The sequence below is a fragment of the Leptodactylus fuscus genome, chromosome 4, assembly GCF_031893055.1.
Source record: "Leptodactylus fuscus isolate aLepFus1 chromosome 4, aLepFus1.hap2, whole genome shotgun sequence".
Lineage (NCBI taxonomy): Eukaryota > Metazoa > Chordata > Amphibia > Anura > Leptodactylidae > Leptodactylus > Leptodactylus fuscus.
Window position 1 is genome coordinate 58,834,124 of NC_134268.1, and position 7,183 is coordinate 58,841,306.

A 7,183-nucleotide genomic window follows, 5' to 3' on the forward strand; every position below is an offset into this window, starting at 1 on the left:
ATATATACTAAATAAAACCAAATACTGAAACATTTACTTTCTGATTGTTATTTTTTTTTTAATCTATTTTATAGGACAGCCATTTTGCTTGTGTTGCTGTTCTGCTCAGTTCACCTTTACAGCAGCCATATAAATATAGGAAATCCAAGCTGGAGATGACTCACTGACAAGAATTTATTAAGATTGGTATTTGCTATGGCAGTTTCAATCTTTTTGGAGTTAGATGTGCCAAAATTCGCTTAGATTTCAGCAAATATTTGCAGTAGTTTTATGGCATGCATAATACTAAATTTGTTGGATTTTGAGGAAGCGCAGATCCTGGGGTTCCATCTTCAGATATCCAAAAATTTTAAATTTTTCTGTACATTTTATGCCAGAGGCTGGTGAGAAATGTATGATCAATTGTCCCCACCCACAGCACAGCAGGGAGGTATAAATGGAGTAAAAAGAGGAAGACATTTGGTGCAAATGCAGCTGTGCACAAAAATTGTAACTTATCACGTATAGAGTAGAATTTTTTTTCGGAAAGGTTGCACCCCTTTTTGGAACTACATGCTTGGTATGGATCAGTAGATCCCCAATTCTCCTCAGAACTTGGGGACCTTCAGGGAACACAATTAGGGATGAGCAATGATATTTCAGCAATATTAGCCTAAGGAGAGGGTCGCATTCATCTGGGACAACCAGTGCCGGATTTAGATGAAAAGAGGCCCTAGGCTATTCCACTTATGAGGCCCTTTTCACCTCCCATTTTTAACTTTGTAAATTACATGAGAGATAATAAAATACATCATTACTGTGATATATATCAATATGTTAAATGAAACATGTTGTTATTGGTACTAACCTTTATAAATAATGTACTCTCAGAGTACACAAGCCATTCTAGGGTATATTTTTCTCCATTGGCTTTTGTTGAAAAAAAAAATTGCTTTTGCACAAAATCTGGACTGATTCTTATATTCTCGCTTAGAATTTAAAAATGGTCCACAGTGATGCTGAACTTGAGAAGGGCCCTTCTCTACCCAATATGATACATCATTTTGCGATAAATTTGTTACAGTAGACATATATTTGACATCACTATCTAAATTTGCAATATCTTGAACATGGTGTTTCTCATTAGTTGTCTGAAAAAAATTCAGAATATTCATATTATTTTCTTGTGGCTCGTTTGTATATTCGTGTTCAGTAAGTTGCTCTTGAATTAGTTCCACATTTTCACTTTGAGTTGGTGCAACAACCGTGTCCTCACATACAACGTGCTGCATTGCTTCCAATTGAGTAGTACTAGTTGGCACATGCATGTAATCAGTAATTAGCAAGCATTACCTCATACTCTTTTAGCTTTTTTGTCTTGCGTTTGCAAGCGCCACTTTCAAATCTTTTACTCATTCTTAGATTAGCTGAACAAATACTTTATTGTCAAGAGCGCGATCCTTCGTTGCTGCTCACCACGTCGAATACAAAGTAGAAGAGAGAGTGACTTACGTCAGCTTCCGGTTTTTGTATGTCGCGGGCAAGTTATTGCTGCCCTCTGGTGGTAGCTCCGCCACAATCTTACCAATACATTTTTATGTTTGTTTATTAGTCATATGCATAGAATTTCTCCTTAGTTTCGGCTGTGTTTTAGTGTTCACTGTTTTTAGAATAGTGTAATTTTAATTTTGCTAACAATTTGAATGTAGGCCCCTCTTGATCTTGAGGCCCTAGGCTGAAGCCTAGTTAGCCTATTGGTCAATCCGGCACCAGGAACAACCGTCCGTCTGGATGACTATAGCCAGTGGCGTAACTACCGTGGTAGCAGTGGTAGCGGCTGGCACAGGGCCCGGGATATTAGGGGCCCCAGTGACAGCCTCCACCCCTGCGGGTTTCGATCCAGTAACAGCATAGCTCCTTGCATGTCCTGCATTTATAATGCTGTCCCGCGCAGCTCCCTGTGGTGTTTTACTTATTAAAAAACTTTCCCCCGCTCTTATAACAGACAAAATGTTGTAACTGTGATAAGAGCGGAGGAAAGCTTGTAGGACCTGTAGCTGAAGGACCTTTGTGTGATGTCAGCTGTCATATGACTAGGTGGGCGTATCTTTATAGCCCGTGCAGTCCTGGAAGAGATGAAGAGAAGGAGAGATGTGGTGCTAGGTACTGAAGGGGAGGGGGATGTGAGATGCAGGATGGAGAGTGTGTGTCTGTGTGTGAGTGTGTATGTATGTGTGGTGTGGAGCAATTGAGGATCAAAAGTAAACTAGGGGCAGAGATGGAGGGGGAACATTATACTGGGGGCAGAGATGGAGGGGAGGACATGAAAATGGGGGTAGAGATGAGGGGTGCATACAACTAGGGGCAGATGGAGGGAGGACATGAAAATTGGGGTAGAGATGAGGGGTGCATGAAACTGGGGGCAGATGATGGGAGGACATGAAAATGGGGGTAGAGATGAGGGGGTGCATTAAACTGGGGGCAGATGGAGGGAGGACATGAAAATGGGGGTAGAGATGAGGGGTGCATGAAACTTGGAACAGATGGAGGGAGGACATGAAAATGGGGGTAGAGATGAGGGGTGCATGAAACTGGGAACAGATGGAGGGAGGACATGAAACTGGGGGCAGACGGAGGGAGGACATGAAACTGGGGGCAGATGGAGGGAGGGCATGAAATGTCATGTGACATCTGTGCATTATTAAAGATGGCCAACACCACCAAAGACTGCAGCGGAGCCGGAGACAGGTAAGTAACTTTTTTATGTATGTCTCTCCTCTGGGTCTTCAATGATTATACTCTGGGGTCTGGAAAGACCCCAGAGTATAATAATTGTTCAGGGTTTTCATTATGGGGCATAATCCCGTGTGCAGGGGCCACAATGGGGAATAATACAGTGTGCAGGGGCCACTATGGGGCATAATAGAGCACACAGGAATGTGGGGGGGGGGTCGGTTGATCAAGGTCTTCAGTGTCAGTTAGGAAGGGGGGGGGGCATGTCAAAAGTTCGCCATGGGACCCCGCCATTCCTAGAGTGGACGCAGCCAGCGCACAGGGGGTTAAGCAGCGGGACGCCGGCACAGGTTATGTGCCGGCTGCATCCATTAATTCCTATGGGAGCGTGCTATTCGTAACGGCAGTTTCGAATAGTACTCGCTCATCTCTAGTAGCTAACATTGTTAGCTTTTCCCACAATGCTTGGCCAGTAGCAAAGCATTGTGGGAAATAACCTCCAACCTCAATCTCACCTAAAAAGATTGGGATCGGAATTCCAATCGCGATCGTGAAATTTACTTGATCGCCGATCGGAATCCGATCTTTTCCGATCCTGATCGCTCAACCCTAATAGTAATTTTAAAAAATGGTATTACTTTTCTCAACTTGAGATAAAACTCAAAAAAATGTGAAACATAGGAGTCACAAGTGATCACTAAGTTTAACTATGGTTCAATAACTTTTAAAAATGGTTGTTTTTTTTTTGTTTGTTTTTTTGGTAGAGTTGGTAAGGAACCTCAAGGGCCATCGGGTCCAACCCCCTGCGAGTGCAGGTTTTCCTAAATCCTAAATCATAATAGTACTATAGAAAATTTGAGAACTCAGTGCACAATGTTTATTGAACACTATCATATATATAAATTACTACATGAAGATGTATACTATTTTAAGTAGCTGTTAAATGGTGATAAATATTAATTTCATATTAGATTGCATAAATAAAAAAAAAACATATCTAATTCAGAAAAGATGTGGTAGACATGCTCATTAGGCAAATACATCCAATTTGGTGGAAGATGTAAGTACAGATGGAAGTACACACCTGGCAGACAGGCTCTGGACAGCACAGACAGACCACCAGTAGAGAGGGTCATTTAATCCATTGACAAGCTGCCACAGTTTCCTTACCCACCATCCAGCCACTGGTAACATCTTCATCATAAATCCCTTTCTCTGCCTGGACCATTCTCAGGTTCTTAGCAGAAGGAAATTTGGTGTTGCGATGCCCATTATGTCTCCTGTCATTGACAACCTACCAACATCACCTTCATTTGCAGTGATGTCATTAATAAGAAACTTGGACTAGGGCTGGAGCCCTATTGTGTTTAATGCTTCTGTTCTGGATCTGATGATGATCAGGTTCAAGTATGTAAGCTTTGCGGTGAGCGCTTCAATCCCGCCTTTACTGTGGAGCAACTGACTGCCCCAACAGCTGGTGTGATGATCTGGGGAGCCATCACATACATCAGTCAGTCATCCCTAGTAGTGACAGCTCAGCAATATATGCAGGACATCATGTTTCTTCTCATGGCAGGGCTTACAAGTAGAATTCTTCAGCAGGCCCACACAAAGCAAGTGTTTTCTAGGAATGTCTGTCTGATTGAAACACTTATTTGCCTACTCAGTCATCAGATTTCTTGCAAATCTAACATTTATCAGACCAGCTACTTTGGAAAAAAGTTTGCATCTAAAGGTCTAGTTGGATCTAAAGATTCAGCTTCAGCATCTGTGAGTTAAAAGCGTCACAGGATATTATATGAAATGTCTGTAAGCCTCCATGCCCAACCGTATCTCATCTTGTATCTAGGATAGAGGTGACCCAGTAGAGTAGAAGAGCTTCCTTTCAAGCTGTACGTTTTTTCCCAATATACATATTATTTCACTCTAATATTGGAATTACTTGCATATATAATCATTGCATTCTGTTAGAGGTTGTCCTCTGGAGTACGTTGTAAGGTTCTGAATTGATGTATGCATTTCAGGCCTGAGGAGAAGACATTTCACGCACACGCACACACGCACACAAACACACACACACACACAGCTTGCTTGTGTATCAAACAAATTCTGTTTATTGTGTCAATTCTTATAGTGCTTTTCTGGCAACATGTCTAGACATTAAAAGACTAATAGGTATAGGTATCCTCTCACAATCTTTCGAGATAAGAATCAGCAGCTTATGAGCAAACATGTCGATGTCTACATCCTTTCACACTCAGAGTAACCTCACGTCATAACATATATATCATTGTTATATATATATTAGAATACTAAATGGATGACAGATACAAAATGGAGGATTACAAAATAGAAAGCATAATTCCATTCCAACAACTCCTTCTTGGTGTTTTATATTTTTTTTCAATGAGTACATAAGTGGTGCGATAGTGTTTAAATGTGAATTCCTACATTGACTCTTGTCATGCGTAAAACCCTAGAGACATATTTCCACCATACAAGCTCATTTATATGTCTATAACAACCTTTGTAATTGGTTACATTCCTTCTGTATATATTTTGCAGTCTTCACCAGATGCCATAACTAAATTAATAGCTCTGAATCTCCAGATTGTTGATACTTTGTTACCATGATCCTGCCAGTACCGAACGCTTTGATGCCATATCAGTAAAACAAGTGAATACTTTCACATCAGCGTCTATAATATGAAAGCTGTTGACCTGCTTTGTTTTCTCTCCGCTCTTCTAAAGGTTGTTATATCCAGAGCCCTTATCTTATTACTTGCCAGCGCAGCAATGCATTACATAGCCAGCCAATATGATTGCAGACCGAGCAATGCGCTATATATCATAGTACGACTTTATTTACTGCTTCACAGAATCTAACCACGTTATATGTATAAAATGCACCATCATAAAACTTTGCTACCCAAAATATACTGCTGTCTCTTGTACCTTCTGCCCTTGCAAATAACTTCTCATAGAAAGAGATAAATGGACTCGTCTCATCTTGAATATAATATCTATCTATTGGAAAAAGAAAAGAAACTAAATCAGAACTTTAAGAAAGAAATGAGCTTTGACTAAGCATGGTGGCCATAAAGTTTCTACAGTATACAGATATATATGGAGACATGTGTGGGTGTAAAGCGCTGTGACAGATGAGATGTGTTTATTGGTATATACTTTTTTTTCCCTGCAATGTGTGGATGAGATTAAGCAGATTGTTCATTCACTTTGCTGGTATGGTAAATTTCAGGGGTTTTTTCCCTCTGCTTTTCCACAGCCAAAAATGTTGCATTTTTATTTTATAAAGACTGGCTACATTAAATTCAATACATGTGAATGGGGTTATTCACATGGCCGATCTTCTACAGACCATCAAAAAATAGGATCCCATAGACTCAAAACTATGAAGGAATTGTGAAAGCGGGCACACCACGAAAGCAAAATAGTTTTAAACATTGTTTGTATGAATAGCCTAAGGGCTAGTTCACATGTAAATTACGTGTGGCTTATTTTGGTCTGGAAAAAAACTGCTTCCTAATTAGGAAGCGTTTTTTGGGCCTTGCCGCGTATTTTGTAGCGTTTTTTTGGTAAAAACACCAGGCGGTTTCCCCTCCCCTAAAGTGAATGGCAGCAAAAAAAAAAAGCCTCTCGGTTTCGGTCGCTTTTTCTTGCAAAAAAAAGCTAGGCGTTTTCCGCCTCCCATTCACTTCTATTGCCCTTTCTCAGGCGGAAAACGCCGGAAGAAAGGTCATGTCGCTTTTTTTTTTCTGCTAGCAGTCTACATAGACCACCATTGTATGGAGGCGGATTTTGAGGCTAAATCTGTTGTCAATATCAGCCTCCATAGCCCCATGTGAACTAGCCCTTATAGTGAAATGAATGAAGGCTTATGTATTATTTTTCTTTATAATTCTTTATTCTGTGTGCTGATCAAATTTACAAGGGATATACTTTTACAAGGGATAGCATATAATGTGTACAGTTACAAACAATTTAGACGAAACTAAGAATCAGCTTGAGTTTATGAAATATACATAGGTCAGCTGTAATGCAGAATATTGCATGGAATATTATGTAGTGTGTTGGGCATAAGTAGGACTGGACTGAAGCCAGTGTAGACAAGGGGAGCCAAAATAATCATTGGATGGATTGCAATACTGAGAATAATGATTAAATGTGGGGTCATTCAGTTTGGAATTAAGACATATACAAAGATAAAACTAGATAATTCTGATATATATATATATTTAATGTCACCGCATCCTGTAAGGCGACATTTATGGTATTCAGGAAAGAATATTTCACCGTCATCATAGACAGGGATTATTTGCCGTAAGTGCAGAGACTATTGAACTCTTTACCAAGCAATGTTGTGAAAGTTGACTACTAGAAGGACTTTCAGAAAAGCCTGGAAGCCCATGTGCGAAAATCTGAAGTCCGTTGCTGAGTAAGGATCTTTGCC

The 7,183-nt window shown here is 40.3% G+C and overlaps 1 protein-coding gene across 1 annotated transcript in view; it reads left to right on the forward strand.

Annotated features, from left to right (window-relative positions):
- The window catches only part of LOC142200299 (transcription elongation factor A protein 1-like), a 524,101-nt gene that overhangs the window by 447,514 nt on the left and 69,404 nt on the right, over positions 1-7,183 (forward strand). The window lies entirely within an intron of this gene.